This window comes from Fukomys damarensis, unplaced genomic scaffold (assembly GCF_012274545.1).
Source record: "Fukomys damarensis isolate Sample0158 unplaced genomic scaffold, DMR_v1.0_HiC HiC_scaffold_37, whole genome shotgun sequence".
Taxonomy (NCBI): domain Eukaryota; kingdom Metazoa; phylum Chordata; class Mammalia; order Rodentia; family Bathyergidae; genus Fukomys; species Fukomys damarensis.
Window position 1 is genome coordinate 62,512,252 of NW_022900949.1, and position 17,669 is coordinate 62,529,920.

The window sequence follows — 17,669 nt, forward strand, 5'->3', positions numbered from 1 at the left end:
GAGAGAGAGAGAGAGAGAGAGAGAGAGAGAGAGAGAGAGAGAGACACGGTCCTCCTGCCTGAGCTTCCCAAGTGCTGGGATTCCAGGTGTGCGCTGCCATGCCCAGCCTTAGTTTGGTTTCTAAAAAATCATTTACACATACTCTTTATAAGTTATAAAACTCACACAAAATAACACATTACAAATAAAGAGAAAAAAGACATAGCAGAAAATTAGTAAGCAAAGGGAATCTGGCTGAGCAGTATGAATATCAAATAAAGTGTACATTAACATAAAAGTATTTCTGTAAACAAAGGTTTCATACAGATAATAAAACTGTTCATGACAGTATGGCAACCATAACTTTGTCCTTTACAACAGCCTTTGTGGATGGCACTGAAAAGATCCTGGAAATCGGTTCACTCAATACTTTCAACACTGTTTATAGTGATGAAAGCTGTTTTCCCATTTCCCTTATAGCTGTAGTCTCCGTGTCTGAGCTCCTGCCAAGCACAGTTTTGGAAGGTGCAGCATATGTCATGAGATACCGGACCCAAGGTCCTCATAGTAGCAGGAAGGGTGGTGGAGGTGCCTATCTTTGCAGAAGGTGTCGGATCCTGGTTCTCTCGTTGAGGGGCTAAGTGACAGTTTCTGCAGGATGTTGGAGGGTCTCCTGTGTTGTTTCTAATCTAAGTATTATCTAAGCAGGTTGCCTAGCCTCCCAGAAATTCATAGACTCTCTTGGGCCCTGATCATCCCTTTCTGCTAAAATTAACAGGAGTATCTCACCATATCATGTGCTGTGCGAGAGGCAAGCCTCAGGCAACTGTCTGCATGCTTGGGATTTTAAGTCCCACTGAGGGAGTCCTCACAGGCTTCCTACAGCCAGGTGCAGGTGCAGTATAAGCTGAAGTGTGAGCTGACTTAGCCAGGCAGAAGCAGGAGGAGTAGGAGTGCTTTAGGGGAAGAAGACACAGCGCATGCAAAGGAGGAGCTCAGACATGTACAATTTGATTAATTCAAAGTGTTGCTAATACAGGATGTGAGATAGAAAATTGTGAAAAAGAAAGAAGGTTGTAGCAGTGCCGAGGCCTTGTATGTCAATTTGTAGAACGCAACTTTTTTGTTTTTGCTTATTTGTTTTTTGTCTGCTTAGCAGTTCGTGAAAATTGTGAAAAAGAAAGAAGGTTGTAGCAGTGCCGAGGCCTTGTATGTCAATTTGTAGAACACAACTTTTTTGTTTTTGTTTTTGTTTTTGCTTATTTGTTTTTTGTCTGCTTAGCAGTTCAGCTGCTTTTTCTCTGACCATCCTTTCTCTTCTTTGTGCTTCAGCACATTCTCTTTGGGGACCCACGCCAGTTGGGGGTTCAGCGAGGCTGCCGATCACAGTACCCCTTTTCCCTGACAACAGGGTAGGCTCTTGTTCTGGGTCTGACTTCCCATGGTAGCCATTCCATGACCATGGCGACTAAGCGAAGGTAGGCCCAGGAGTCAATGGAGGTCCGTCAGAGTCCTTTCTGGGCCCTGAAAATTTCTGGCTTAGATTCTGGTGGTCATTTTCCATCCCACCCACACTCCCACAAAGGGAGCCTGTCCCTGGTGAAAAAGGATTAAATAGAAAAATAATAGCAAGAGATGAAGACCAGAAAAGGAGGCCAAGTGATATAAAAAAAGAAACAAAGTTTTACTGAGGAAAAGTCTCAGGATCCAGGCCCTCCTTGGTGCAGCTGCCCTGGCTTTTGTAACCTTTGTGTTCTGCCAATCAGAGCCTGATCAAGATATCTATTTATAATCAAGTCGCAAAAGCAATTTGTTTATATACTTTTTAGTCAACATTTGTCCTCCTCCTCCTCCTCTCCTTTTGTTCTCTGTTATTAGTTGTGTAACACTCCATTGGATTTAAATGTCTTTAACCGTTGTTTTACTTCCAATATGTATAACATTGTTGGTTAGGGTTTAGAAAGAAGGAAGTGAGGAAGGAGGTTTTGGCATAATGCTGGCCAACTTCAGGGGGTCGTATAAAAAAACACAGAAGCAAGAAAGTATGGAGCATGTTTAAGGATGAACAAATCATCAGTTTTGACTGGAGCTGTAAAATAGTGAGAATAGAAATACCTGCAAAAATTGAATCCATCTTGCAGTGTGCTAATGGCCTCTGGGGTACCTGGAAGTGAACACGTGTGCACAGTGTATTAGATTTACCGCCAAAACATAAGAAACTGTGAGAGTCGTGATCACAGAGCAGCCACACAGAAACTCCTGCACGCTGCTCTAAGAGCTGCTCGTTAGAGATGCTGCGGAGCATTATCATACCTACCGTCTTCTGAATCAGCAGTGTGAGAACTCAATGTGCAGGGAACTAGAGAAAATCATCCGGATGTGCTGAAGAAAAATGTTGAGAAATGGACCAGGTGGAGAGACTGGATTTTTTGCAGCTATTAATTCCCAAGCTAGAGATTTGGTGGCAGTGTATACAGTGGGCATGGGTGGGCATGGGTGCGTCTTCCCTACTCCTCTGGTATCTGAGGAAGATTTTCCTGTTCTTTTGTCCCCAATTTTATAGGAATACAGTGGAATGCTTATAAAGTAGGCCTCATAATCAATGAGGTAAAGCATTACTTTGTAAGTGACACAGAAACAATTGGTCGTGTGTCTGTAAGAGAAATGAGCAGGTCCTCATATTTCAGCTAATACCACACCGAGTCTGATATGGGCCGTACTGAGTGGAGCGGATCACATCATAAAAGTCTAGAAGAAAACTAATGTGACTTTGTAATTAGATACCAAAGAGAGGGAGTAAAAAGGGGTAGAGAGTGCTTTAACGCTGCAAAGTATTAGAAGGAATAAAAAGGAAAAGATTAACGCTCTTGTGCCACAAACATTACACATTTATATATGGACCCTACTCCCCTCACGATAAATTCTCAATAAACTGTGAAAAAGTTTGCATCAGCATGAGACACGATAGGTTATTATATAAAATGCTCATGCGAATACAGTTGCTGTGCACCTATTCCAGGTCCGATTTGTGCTGGGTAGCAAACATTCAGTTCAGAAATATACTACAAGGTGGACATCTCCAGTTGACCCAGGAGGAAAGTGAGGGTCAGAGACGCATCGGTGCTTACTTAACTCATTTAATGGGACGTGTGCTACTTTTGTTTATCATACATTGGGGTTTTTTTCCCAGGCCTGTCTCAGCCAGTTTCATAATTAAACCCTGATGCCCTTCAGGTAACCACTCCACCATCCCCTCTACTCTGGGAAGCTGACTGTTCCTCAAGGCAGCAGGTGGAGTCAAAGTGGTCCCAGTGTGAAATGGTCTTTGTGCGGAATTGAAAGTGAGGTTTCAGTGATTGGTTTGGGAATGAACATGTAGCAAATTTGACTATAAAATGAGAGGGAGAAATCATCTAAGGGGCTTTTGGGAAATAACTTTTCACTTTTATAAACAGAGAGTGAGTGTCTTTCTTGCCCCTGGATGCTGTTGTGTGGAGATGCAATGCATGGAAATGTTGTAGATATCTCATGACCACACAGGGTGAGGCAGAGTTCAGCTGCCTGAAGGAAAAATGCCCCAAATCTAATCACACTCACCCTCTCTCCCAAGCAGCTCTTGATGGGAGAGAGTCCATTTCATTATTTCCTGTGAAGACCAGATGCCCCATTGCCCACTAACAAAGTCCAAACAGAGCAGATGGATGGAAGACCTGAGATTTGAAGCCATGGGTCACATCATTCTAAATGGGAATATAACTGATGAATAAACACATGGAAAAAAGGCTCAACCTCATTAATGAGCAAAGAGATGTAAGTTAGGAAAGTCTGAGACCCCACTTTTTAAAAAAAATTAGGACATAAATAAAAACAAAAAGAATAACAAAAACATGACAATAAAACAAAATAAAAAAACTGTTATATAAACAAAGTTTCTCCTTTTGAATGTGAAGTGCTGTCATGCTCTGCTGGTATTGAGAGTGTAAATGTCATAGTTTTGTAAAATGACACCAGCAGCTTTAACTTGTCATTTATAGAGAACTTACACGGCAAGCACTATACAAAGCAAGTAAGCTGACTTAGCATTAATTCAATGAAATTCATGTGATTATCATCGAGTTTTAAAACAATTAATTTTTGTTTTTTGAGGCAGGGTCTCTCTGTATAGTCCAGGCTGGCCTTGAACTCACTGTGTCATCCAGGCTGACCTTGAATTCACAGCGATCCTCCTGCCTCAGCTTCTGCGGTGCTGGGATTACAGGTGTGCACCGTGACACCTGGAGACGGTCTTCAATTGAAAGATAAGGTTAGGCACCCCCTAGTCAGCCAAGCTCTCACGCTGACAAAGTGGATCTCTGGGATCCTATCACTCTGCAGTTGAACTGAATGTGTGCCTTAGGCACCGATGAAGTAAGACTACTTCAAAAAACTTTAATAGAAATTGAAATTTAATATCCCAAAAATAAAAGCATTAATTAATAATCACGAGGAAATATGTTAGCCTTCTCATAACATATTTCCATATGGGATGTGGGGCACCATAGACTATCAATGCTGGCCTGTAAGGGTCTCTTTCCAGTCCATGGATCCAGGATTCCTCTCATAGAACTGCAGGGATCCGACAGCTATGGTGTAGATCTGCAATGTCTCCCAAAGCCTCCTGTGTTTGGAAGGTGACTGTTTCATGGGGACACCACACTCACCAGTAGACACATCCGCTGATGAGTTCAGTGGGTGAATGTGCCATTAGGAGGTGGGCCTGGATGGAGGTGAGTCACTGGGGTCTCCACCTGGAAAGGTGCATTCTTGTTCCAGGCTCCTACTTTTCTCTCTGATTCCTGGCTGCTATGAGGGAGCCCTTTTCCTCGGCCGTGCCCTTGTGTCATGCTGTTTCTACCCTGGAGCCAACCACCCAGGGACTCAAGCCTATAAAAACCATGAGCCAGGGCCAGGGATTTAGCTCAGTGGTTCCTGTGCCTGCCTTACAAGCACAAGGGCCCGAGTTCGATCCCTGGTACCATGAGCCAAATAAACTTGGAGGGAGCAGGCAGGGAGAGACAGGGGAAGTAAAAAGAATTAAGATGTGCTATGTACATGTACCAACTCCCCATGACAAATGTGATCATTATGGACTGCAAACATGTAGTAATAAAGATTAGAAAACAAAACCCTCTCCTTTCAGTTGTGGGTGTTGGTATTTTCTCGTAATAAAGGGAAGACTGAAATGTTAACTTAGAAAGCAATTTAAGAAATTAAATCAATAGCCTCAAAAGCATTCATACTTCTTCCAGGAAGCTTTTTTTTTGGTACTGAGAATCATACTCTGGACCTTGTAGTTACAAGGTGAGTGGCACCACCACTGAGCTAAATCCCCAGCTCATATTTCTTAATTTATTAAAATATAATAATGACAGATTATAAAAACTTTAAGAATAAATTCATTAACGGCAGAGTTATTTATAATAATAAAAATAAAAGTTAATGCAAATGTTTATTGGAATATTATTAATTAAATCATATATTACAATTATTAAAACAGTCTTTATGAAGACTATAATGAAATTGGAAACTAATATTATGCAATGTCAAGTAAAAAATGACATAAAATAATTTCTACAGGTAATAAAAAATCAAGGGTCTTAGAGGAGATATTTATTTAGATAATAAAAATAACTTGCTGGGCATAATGGCATCCATCTGTAATTCCAGCACTCTGGGAGGCTGAAGCAGGAGGATTTCAAGTTCGAGTGTACACAAGGCAACTTAGTGACCTAGCAAGATCCTGTCTCAAAATAAAAAATAAAACATGGCTAGGGGCTGGGGATTTGGCTCAGTGGTTCCACCACCTGCCTCGCAAGCACAAGGTCCAGAGTTTAATCACTGGTACTACAGAGAAAAATAAATAAATAAATAAAACACGGCTGAATATATAGCTCAGTTTCAAGGCCAACCACACACACACACACACACACACACAAAACACTTCTTGCCTGAACTCATAGTTTTGCAGCACCACTGAAGATCAGATATCTTGCCTATTGTGAGCCATGAGATTTATTACTTGGCTCAGGAAAAATTGTCCTGGTAGATTTATTTGAAATTTCTTGCCGTACCACTTCACTTTGCCGATGTCTTTATTCTGCTTTGTTAGCATTTCCCACGACCTCACGTGGATCATGTGTGAAATTGTTTTATTTCCTTTGTCTTCTTCCTTCACCAGAATGTGAAGGTATGGTGGAGCCAGAGAAGAGAGGGGGGAAGGTAAGGAGATTTGGGAGGAGTGGAGTGGGCTGTACAGCGATGAGGGGCTGCTTTAGGTCAGAGACCATCAGCAGCACATTAAGAAAATAAATTGTACTTCTTTAAGCATGAGGTTTACATTCCGCATGTCATGTTGTTAAGAGAATTCAAAGTTGAAAAATCTAAGACCTTGGGAAACCTTGGGCTTGTACGGGGGGTGATTGCAAATTAATCAGTGAAATCCCTTGTAAGTAGTTACATTCTCTAATTCCAAGTAAATAAATGAACATATTGATGTGAAAACATAGTCTCTTAATAAAGAGACTAGCATTCTACATATTGCAGTGAATAAAAAGTAAGTGAGTTATTAAAAGAAACCTACCATATTTGCTTCCAAAACAGTCACAGAATCTCCCTTCCTCGTGTTTTCAGTAAGAAGTTCACAAATCCATCGCAGGTTGATTTCAAACACTTCTTCATTTGGTCACGTCCAACACTCACTGCCTTTTTGGTTTTATACCTGAGTAACTGGCATTTGAGGAGATGGAATCTGACCATTTTGAAATTATGAAAAAATATAAGTGAATTCATGTATACTTGAATTCTGCTCAGCCCACTCCAGGTCCAGTTTTACACGGAACTGGGTGATCTAGAGAGCAAACTGGAGGAGGATGGGGGTGGGGGTATCACCCTAAGATCCCTGTCGCTGCTTTATGGGTGACAAAGCCATTGCTGTCACGCGACTTGTGAGACTAGAAGACAAACGGTCATGTCTGCTCCGTGTTCCAGCTTCAAAGTGGGGAGCCAGCGTGATAAAAAGAGACCCCAGACTCACTCGAACAACGCAACACCTTTCTATCATTTCCCTTTCCTCCTACAGTATACTACAACACTTAAGCACATTGATTCCTCAAAGCCCCTGCCCATTTTTCCTCACTACTGCTGTCCCTTCAAGGAGGCTGTTCTGGCATCTCTCAGCTTTGAGGCACCTTTGATTTTGGCCTTGAGTCAGGTTGTCTAAGGATAGTTTGCCTAAGACCTCTTCCCTTCCCAACTCCCTGTTTTTCACTGTCCCCTTTCATCCTGCCAACTGAAGTACGCGTGTCATTTGTCAGGCCAAAGGACTGCTCGGTTAAAGGACTTCAAGTACATGGATACACACAGGGCGCGTTTCCCTTCAGAAGCAGCGGTCTCCCCAGGACCTCTTCTGCCCTTTGACAACAGGGCCCGACTTCTATCAGGCAGGAATTCTACTTTCCTCTTCATTCCATGATGTGCTTTGCCAAGTGTCAAGTTTAAAGTGCTCGACAAAGGAGAAGTCATGTTCTTGGGGGAGAATACGAACCACCTCTGTGCAGTAGACTGAAGAAACAGGAGTTCCATCGTGTTAACTCCTCAGTACATGTTTGCTGACTTGATGAATAAATGAAAACAAAGCAGATTTCTTTAACCATTGACAAACTTCTTCCAGTCACCTGTTTTTTTGCCTTCACTATAATTTCGTAAGAATGTATATTGCAGGGCCGGGTGCTGCCCCTGCTGTGGTGCTGCGACCTGCCTCACAAGCTCAAGGCCCTGAGTTCGATCCCTGTACCAAAAAAACAAGAACAAAACCAACCAAACAAAGAATGTATATTGCAGCACCAGGTGCACAGTCCTGGATCGAAGCCATGGAGCATACAGGAATGAGTAAAGCAACGTCTTTGCCATAATCATGAGTTATTATCCACGAACAGATGTGATACAGTGAGGAAAGAAACTCACAGAGCCGAGGTAAAACCAAGTAACTTACTTCAAAATACCTTTGCCACAATCACACCATACATCAATCCAGCCGTGAAATAAAAAGGTGTTCAGCCTTTGGAGGGTATACCACAAAGAAAAAAGATGTAGTAAATAAATTCTACAGAGCCTGTATAAAGCAGAGCAAGTTTCTCACTCCAGGCAGACTACAGTAGGTTCACATTGTGGTTACTTTTAAGTTTATTTCAGGTTTCATATGGGCTGGCCTCTCAGAGTCTCATTCAGAAGCAACATGTTATTTGTCTCTGAAAGCTTGCAGATCGATACACATCTTTGTTCTTGGTACTCTTAGAGAACCGGACCACATACACAACACCTTATAGTTAGGAAACATTTCAGAAATCTTCCTGGGCTTCGAGTTCTTTGGTCCAAAGCTCCTCAATCATGGCAGCCCTTAAAATCTCTCCCCTTCCTCTGGTTCATGCAGTTGGCCTCCTCCTGCCCTCCTATGCTGCTTCCTACTGAAGCTGACTGTCAGAGCTCCAGGCTCTACCTGCCAGTTCTACCAAGAGGTTCTAAGTTGCTGGAGAGTCCTTTATTCGCCCACTCTGCCCTGTCTGCCTTCCTTCCCACAGAACAGAGTTGGTAGAAAGCTCTGTGATGTGTTCCTTCCCTCTGACTGTTACGTGCAAAAGACTGCAGAACATTTCTGGTGAATCAAATTCTTTACTGCATTCTTGGGTGGAGAAAGAAGGAAAAACTAGAGACATTTATAGCTAAATGGATGCACATTGAGGCCATACTCTAAAGTGAAATAAATAGGACACACGTGGAAATACCGAATGGTTTCTCTGGTATGAAAAACTGAAAGTGTAAATAAGATCCAAATGATATAACTGACAATGTGAGATAGGAAGCAAAGGGCTAAAGGTGTAGGGGAAGTGGGAAAGGTGGGGGAAAGGTAATAAGGGAAAAGAAAAACATGAGAAAGGGCAAAAATGGAAACAAAGTCTCTGTAAATAGGGGAGGGTGGAGAGGGTGAAGGGGGACAGGGGAATGGGGAAAAAATAAGAACCAAGATACATCATGTAAGGGCCAAGATCCCAATGATGAATGTGACTGTATTGCATACCTAAAATGTACCAATAAACTTAAAAAAAGAAAAGAAAATCGCTCTGGGGACAGTTTAGTCTGCTGTGAGGGGCCAAGGAGGCTTGTTTTCCTATGAGTCAAAGCATTAGGGACAGCTGCATAAATGAAAATGGGAAACTCTTAAATCCATCTATTAACAGGATTTAATCTCGTTGAATGACAACTTACACAAATCTTGGTTTTCCCCACAAGGGCTGGTAAAATAAAGCCTTCATCTTCCCTGTTTTCCACCATCCCTGTTCTGACTGGTCTGTGTGGTTATACTCATGAGGTGGTTCATACACTTTGGTCAAGTATCTCTGCTCCCAAGAATCTATGCCAGTGAAACAATCAAAGACACAAATATACATATACATGTACACACACACACACACACACACACACATAATTGTTATAAGAATAAAAATGGATGCTATCTAAATATCCCCCAATAAAAATGATTAAACATTTTTAATTAAAATTACATGATAACATTTACATACATGTATACATGTGCTAAAATTTGGATAGCAGACTCTTTAATGAATGACTTAAGATGTTTTTGGTTTAGTTCTAGGTAAATTTACAAATGAAAAAAAATTTGAAGTACAATGCTATGATAACATTTACATACATGTATACATGTGCTAAAATTTGGATAGCAGACTCTTTAATGAATGACAAGATGTTTTTGGTTTAGTTCTAGGTAAATTTACAAATGAAAAAAAATTTGAAGTACAATGCTGTTTGTGTAAATATGTACGTGTATGTGCATTTACACATTTGGTCACCTCTGGATAGCAGAGATATTTGTCTTTCTGTATTTTATCATGAGTGTTTGCTTGTCTTTCAGTCATAAATGAATATTATCACAAAATGAATAAAAAGTAATATTTAGCAGAGGAGCTGATGAAAAGGAAGCTGGAAGTAATCTGTATGAGTAATGGTAGGAGAATGCTTAATTAAACTGAGGTGTGTTCACAGGGCCTGGCAGCACTGAGGGACACCCCTGTTGCTCCTGGCTTCCAAGCATGTGGGAAAGCACCTGGTCTCTCGTGCCCTGGGGTCACTTGTGGCCTGCTCCCCTTTATCTTCTCAGGATTCTGCTGTCTGTGGTAACAGTGACCTCTTACCTATTTGGATGTGACTTTGCCATTTCCTCCTTGTTTGAAGAACCCCACACCTGCCATGCAACTTAGTGGAGCTGACCCTCTGCAATGTATGGTCTCGCAGACACCAGTTTATCTGTCAAACAATCTGTCCCCCCAGAACGCAGTGATTGGTTCTTCTTGGGTGACTGGAGTCCTCACTGGTCATTTTCTTCAGCAGCACCAGGAAAGATATTATCTTCTCCCGTGGATTAACAGCTATAAAGATGACATAAGCTAGGGAGTCATGGGACCAGCTTCCCTTCAGGAAAATATTCATGTTTTCCATTTGAGAGCGGATGAAAACACATAGGAAGCGAAATGAGACACACCCCACGGAGAGGGCCAAGGATCTGCTCTGGCCTCTGGATTCGGCAGGGATGCAACTTCCTCTTATTTTCTGCAGTCATTACATTTCTCTTTCTCCTTTCTTCCTCCTCCTTTAATTTTTTTTCTGGTATTTTGTTTTGTTTTGTTTTTTGCAATGTTAGGGATTGGACCTAAGGTCTCACACATGCTAGGCAAACACTGCACCACTGAGCTACGTTGTTTGGGAAGAGGTTCTCTCACTTGTAACTGAAGTTCTCTCTCCAGCAGTCACCTTCCCTTGAACTCGAAGACCTGGATTTTGGAAGGATCCACTGGTGTTTATAAGGCAAGTGGGTCTGGACTCTAGAAAGTCTCTTTATGGAGGGGCATGGTCTTTGACTGGCTCTATCTTAATAGTTTTCATCTTCATTGGATGGAGATTTCTCTCCTTATAAGGATCCACTGGTGTTTATAAGGCAAGTGGGTCTGGACTCTAGAAAGTCTCTTTATGGAGGGGGCATGGTCTTTGACTGGCTCTTTCTCTCTGTATCTTAATAGTTTTCATCTTCATTGGATGGAGATTTCTCTCCTTCCCAGTGAGGAAATGAGATCAGATATATGTCATTTAATATTTTATAGGCACTAAAAATCACATTTTGAAAGCACGTTAAATGACATGGGAAAACACTTGTAATATATGACCTCAATCATTTTAAGTATATAATATCTAATCATATAAAAATACCAGAAGGAAATATATCAAAATATTCACAGTGGTTATATCTCAGTGATAAGGTTATGGGTGATTTATATGTTAAGTCTCTAATTTTATAAATGGACATAATTATTTTGTGATTAGAACATAGTGAGTCATTAAAATAAATACAGAAATTATGAGACATTAATCTAGAAGACAGTTTTGTAGCTATTGGAAAGAATGCTTCACAGATATTTTAGTGACATTGAAAAATACTCATAATAGAAATATTGGGAGGGTAGTCAAAACTATGTATAACATTGATTATAGATGCACCAAGAGGTGTATGACAGTGGCAAAAACTTGTTTCAAAATATTAATAGAAGTTATCTCTGGGTTGTGAGAGCATGGTTAATTTTATTTTCTTCTTTACATGTAGTTGTGTTTTCAACTTCCGGAATCAGAATTTTTTATAATCATAACTGTATTAGGCTTCTTCAGAGAAACAGAACTAATAAGTTACTGCTGTATAGATTAATATGTTAATTGTAGGACTTCTCTCTTGTGATTATTCATGCTTAGAAGTCCTGCAGTCTGCTCTCTGCCAGATGCAGGTCTGGGAAAGCTGGTGTTGCTGTGGTGCAATCCAAGAGTTGCAAAAGCCAGGAAAGCCAATGGTGTGAGTCTCGGAACTGAGAGCCCAGAGTGTCAGTGTTTGAGGACAGGGGAAGATGGATGGCCCAGTTTCCAAAGAGAAAGCAAATTTGCTCTTTCTCTACCTTTTTATTCTATTCAGACTCTCAACAATTGGATAATGCCCACCACTGCTAAAGGTGGATGTTCTTTACTCAGTCTAATGATTCAGATACCAATCTCTTACACAAACACCAAGAAATGATGTTTTACCACATACCTGGCCATCACTTAGCCCAGTCAAATACACATAAAGTTAACCATCACAGCAATACAATAATGAAATGCTGCTGTGACAAAGAGTTGGCAGCAACTCTTCTTTACATAGAATCTTCTTTTTTTTTCAGCTTTAATTGAATTTATTGGTACATTTTAGGGATGCAGTACAGTTACATTCATTGTTGGGATCTTGTACCTCTACATGACAAGTGTTGATTCTCATTTTTTCCCCTTACCTTTATATAGAACTTTTCTTCTTGTAGAACGTTGGGTATCCTTCCTGCTTTCTCCATTTAGGAAGATGAAATGTTTCTTTGATAAAAGAAGTATAGTAGTGGGTGGAGATCTTCTATGCTAGGCAGAGACTGGAGAATTTTATTTTATTTTAGTTTTTGAGACAGGGTCTCGTGACACAGTTCAGGCTGGTGTTAAATTCACTATGTAGCCTAGGCTGGCCTCAAACTTGCTGTAATTCTCCTGCCTCATCATCCTGAGTGTTGGGATTACAGGTATGTGCCACAGTGCCCCACTATACAAGACCTTTTAAAGTTTCACCAGAGTGACTCTATCTTTCTTCCTTTTCTTTCTTTCTTTCTTTTTTTTTTCTGAGACAGGTCTCACTACATAGTCCAGGCTGGCCTTGAATACACACACACACACACACGCACACACACATTTATTTATAAATAATTAAGGCATAACTTTTTACAAAGGAAGGAACTAAGGCTGGGAATTAGAAACGAGTTTATACAACATATTTTCAGTGTAAACCATGTGACTTGTATTTTGCTAAATATTTTACATTACATTTTATTTTAATCTTCCCAAAATTCCTGTACAAAGGTATCATCATTTCCTATGATTTGCATAGGTTAAAAGATAGAGTTTAGAAGAAATAACTTCCCCAATTTTATACAACTGACAAGTTGTGTAAGTAGAGCTTGAGGTAAGGCAGTCTCATTCAAGCACCGATACTGTTAACTAACATGTATAAAACAAACTCTGACTTCTTAGTCAAAATTAGTGAATCACGTGCAAAGGGTAGCTAAGGGGAAAGTTTCACTTCCTTTTTTTTTGTTCATTATCTGATGCTACACTATTTCTTGATGTTCATCCACGTAAAATTCATGACTGATGTATGCTAGAATGAGGATTTCTTTGAATCAAGAATTTAAAAACCAATTGTAGGAAAAGCTCAACTTATCTGTTGTTGATTGGAGCTTGGACTTCAACACAGCAGTCAGGAGCTCTGGGAATAGTTTTAGATATTTTTGCTCCTACCCGCTGCAGCACGTATTTATGTAGTGAAAGAAGAAAAGGAAGTGCATTTCCTAACATGCTTGCTGTAAAGCTCTGGATACATCTTCCAGTCTCTCACTGTTCTTTGTGACTAGGGTGTTTAGGGATCACTGTAGCTTTTGTTGGTTAGGGGGCAACATTGAGTTTTAAGAATCTGAAAAAGTTGTTTCCATTTCATAATTATTGCCAGTGGCACTACTTTTTGAGGCCCCTGATGTGAGCCATGACAGCTTTATAACTGTTTCATACCTGCCTGAGTGCCACTCTCACACCAGGAAGCAGAGAGGGGTATGGGGGTTAGAGCAGGGGCCAGAGCGGGATGTGGCAGAGAGGTGGGGGCGTGGGAGAGCCAGCGGCTTCTTCAGTTGCATGGGAGCCTGGAGAAGAAAAACTCAAGGAGGATGAGATGTTCAGTGGTGCTCAATGCTGAGGAGAGGTAAAATAGTTTAAAACCGAGAGAAGGTCAGATACGGCAATTTAGCTGTCCTATATGGCGCAGGTTCAGAAAAGAGACAGGTGTGGAATTCAGGCTGCAGCATGATGAGAAATGAGTGGAAAGTGAGTTGATTCTTTGTTAATGAAGGGCAGGTAAAGCTCAAGTATGTAATGGGGTGAAGGAAAGTACATGCACGCACTTGTGTGCTTTTCTTTTCTTTTTTCCTTTTTGAGACAGGGTCTCTCAATGTAGTCCAGGCTGGCCTTTGACTTTCAGTGATTCTCCTGCCTTAGTCTCCTGAGGGTTGGGATTATGGGCATCTGCCACTAAGCCCTGAGCACTTGTGTGTTTGAGTATTTGTGTGTGAATGTGTGTGTGTGTATAGGAAATGTGTGCAGGAAATAAGAAAACTGAGCAGGAAACACTTTAAGATACGAGAGAGGACGGTTTACTCAATCCAAGCATGGCACTGGGGCCTCACATGATTTGTTTCACTTAGTACTTATATAAGGGCCAGGGATCTAGCTCAGTGTTTCCACTCCCTGCCTCACAAGTGCAAGGACCCAGTACCAAAACAAAAAACAAAAAACAAACCCAAAAACAAAACTTATAGCAATCTCATGTATCAGAGAAAGTAAACAACTTTCCCTAAATCACAGGGCTATTAATGTGACGGATCAAACAGACAGCTCTTTCTCATTTAAAAAAATTAAAAAAAATTGTTTTGGTTTTTTGAGACAGGGTCTCACTATGTAGTTCAGAGAGACCTGGAACTCACTATGTAGCCCAGGCTGGTCTCGAACTCACAGCGATCCTCCTGCCTCAGCTCCCGAGTGCTGGGATTATAGGAGTGCACCACCACACCCAGCCTTTCTCATTTTAAAGACTTATAAAGTCTATATATATGGAAGAGAGCACAAAGAAAGGATTTTTTTATGGGAAGGTCCTAGAGGGCTCTTTGAAGATGGAATACAAAATACAGGTTAAATAAAAGAGAAGCATATCTTCCCAAGAGACAAAGGAAAATGATACCCACGAAAAAATGCAAAGGGTATTATAATTCATTGTCATTTTATTTCCTGGATACAAATAGCTCAGGAGGTTGTTGTAGGTGTCCATTTAGGTTCCTAGGAGACTGTTGATGATTCCATGGACCGCACAGTGACAAAAACACAGCCGCTATTTTAATCTCTTTATTGTGCCTGGCTTTGATCACTCCCTAAATGCTTTCTAGAATGATTTGCAAATAATACACTGTTCCCTTTCATGAACATGAACCCATATATACTTTTACCTGGCATTCCCTTCCTCTTTTTCTGAGTGTACAGTACAGAGATGGGTACCACTTATTAAATATTAGTAAACCAAGTGAAGAAATTATGAAGATTGAGTAAATCTCACTTAATAATTTGGTCTTGTGATTTTTATTCACTAGGTTGTTGTCAGATAACACTGACCAGGGTGAAGCAGAATTTTAAAAGGAGGAACCCTAGAAGATGAGCCACAAATTACAGCTGGCTTTTGTATCATGGAAGCCTTTTCAGTTGAAATTCGTGACCTACTTCATCTTATATTCTGTTGCCATAGTGCTTGGGTTAAATGTGTAACAAAAGAAAATTGATTCCCAGTGTAAATCTTAATTTTTATTGTGCCCTGAAGTGCTGCATGAATGATACATGTGTGATAAGTCTCACATTTAGAAGATTCCAGGGGGAGTTTTCAGACTTAAAGTATTACGGGCTCTATCAGTGGTTATTAAGATAATATATTTTCTGCAGATGTGTATCATTTTGTTAAAGAAGCAAATGACTTTATGAATATCATTAAGCACAAAGGAAACAGGCTTATCTGACCGCTTCAAAAGCAGTTCCCAGTTTACATAGGTCACATCAATATTTTCTAAAAAGGAAAACAATATTTATCTTGGAAAGTACAAGCTTTGAGTGCACAGACAAATGTTTATCCCTCTAAATGTTTTAATGCCTCGTTTCATTTTAAATTCAATTCCACAGCAAAGTGTGCATTTAGAATTCTCAAGACCTTATCCTTATAAAAATAACTTGTAGAGTAACGGTTAAGTGAGTGGGTGGAGGAGGACATCTGACTAAGACTCAGGGCCTAATGTTCCCCAGCATTAAAAGCGCACATTTCTTTCTGAAGTGAGAAGGCTTTTCTTCCCCCTCATTATACATTTGGGGGTTTTTGTTCGTTTGTTTTTTGAGACAAGGTTTCACCATGTAGTCCAGGCTGGCCTTGAACTCATTATGTAGCCTAGACTGACCTTGACTTTGTGGTGATCTTCTTGCCTCAGTCTCCCAAGTGCTGGGATTGTAGGTGTGCACAACTGTGCCTGCCTATAATTTTTTTTTCAGCACGTGTATTTAAATATCCTTACGCTGGAGAGTTTGTGAGGAAGATTAAATCCAAACGCACTGTGGTTAGCCTACAGTTTTTGCTGTTCATTCTCTCCCTCTGTGTAATCTCTCAGTTTGAGTGCTTTTTGGAAAGTTGAGCTTTTGTAGTTATACTGACCTCACCGCCCACGCTTCCTATCGCCCTCTTTTGTTGTTGTTGTTGAGACAAGTTCTCGCTCTGCAGTTCAGGCTGGCCTTGAACTACATATGTAGCTCAGGCTGGCCTCGAACTGTGGCCAATCCTATCTCAGCCTTCCAAGTGCCCAGCAGTGCCACAATTTCCTCACTAAAATTAGTTATCTGATCTTTAGGTATTTGTTTTTTGTTTTAAACTTTGCCTTCAATGCTTTGGGAGACGAGGAATACATAAAATGATAAATTATGTCAAATAGTTATTTATACACATTTATTTCTATGTATGTTTTGATGTATCGGGCTTTACTGCAGAAAATGGGGTTCTCTTTTAGACCTACACAGAGAGAAATGAGGAAGTCCTGAAGTTTTTTGAGAATCTCTCTAACTTTTCCCTAATTTATGGCTGCTAGGGAGTTATAATTTTTGCTTTGTACCTCTTCTCGCTTTGCCTTCCTGTTTGTGTACATTGCATTAACTATTTCTTTCTGGGCTTTTATAGTCAGATTCCTGGAGACAGAGAACCCACTAAGGAAAGTGCAGCCCTGCTCACTGTAGCTGCTCTGTGGGTTAGGCTCAGGATCCTATCCAAGGCTGCATCGGCCAGAGTGGTGGTGCACACGGTAACTGGTACACAAGAAACTGCCCTTGGCTGGGCTTGGTGATATATGCTTGTCATCCCAGCAGAGGCAGGGGATTGTGAGCTCAGCTTGGGCAACAAAATAAAACCTTGTCTCAAAATATGAAAGAAAGGAAGGAAGAAGGGAGGGAGGGAGGGAGGAAGGAATGTTGGAGGCTGAAAATTGGGTTTTTGGGGGCCAGATCCTTGGTATCAGAGATTCAGTCAGCATAGAAGAGATTGGAATTCACTTGTAATAAGCAGCATGCATCCTGGAATCATGCTGCTGGGTTTGTAAAATGATTCCCATTTACCTACTAGCCTTAGAATCGTAAGTGAGTTACTCTAGTCGTCTGGCTCAGTTTCTTCATCTGATAAATAAGAATAATAATAATGACACACACTTCGTAGGGTTGTGGTAAGGATTAAATCAGGCCATACATGTGAAGGACTTAGCACAGAGCTTGACTCAGTAACACTGGTAACAAGGACTCAGTAAACATTGGTTATTACAATCATAATGATGATTGTTATTTGATTACTTCCGGGCTCTAGCATAGTGCCTTGCGGGTAGTGCCTTATCTTTTTTTTTTTTTTTTTTTTTTTTTTTTTT

At 40.7% G+C, this 17,669-nt stretch overlaps 2 long non-coding RNA genes across 2 annotated transcripts in view; both read left to right on the plus strand.

Annotated features, from left to right (window-relative positions):
* The window catches only part of LOC104871086, an 83,068-nt gene extending 79,242 nt beyond the window's left edge, over window positions 1-3,826 (plus strand). The window contains exon 7 of the long non-coding RNA XR_002025778.1: window positions 3,593-3,826. This is a non-coding gene — a long non-coding RNA (uncharacterized LOC104871086). The remainder of the gene's footprint in view (window positions 1-3,592) is intronic.
* A 354-nt stretch (window positions 3,827-4,180) lies between these two features.
* LOC104871083 lies at window positions 4,181-7,556 on the plus strand. Its single transcript, XR_782732.2, has 3 exons — window positions 4,181-4,282; window positions 6,197-6,237; window positions 7,332-7,556. It is a non-coding gene; the product is annotated as an uncharacterized LOC104871083 (long non-coding RNA).
* Window positions 7,557-17,669: the final 10,113 nt, after the last annotated feature.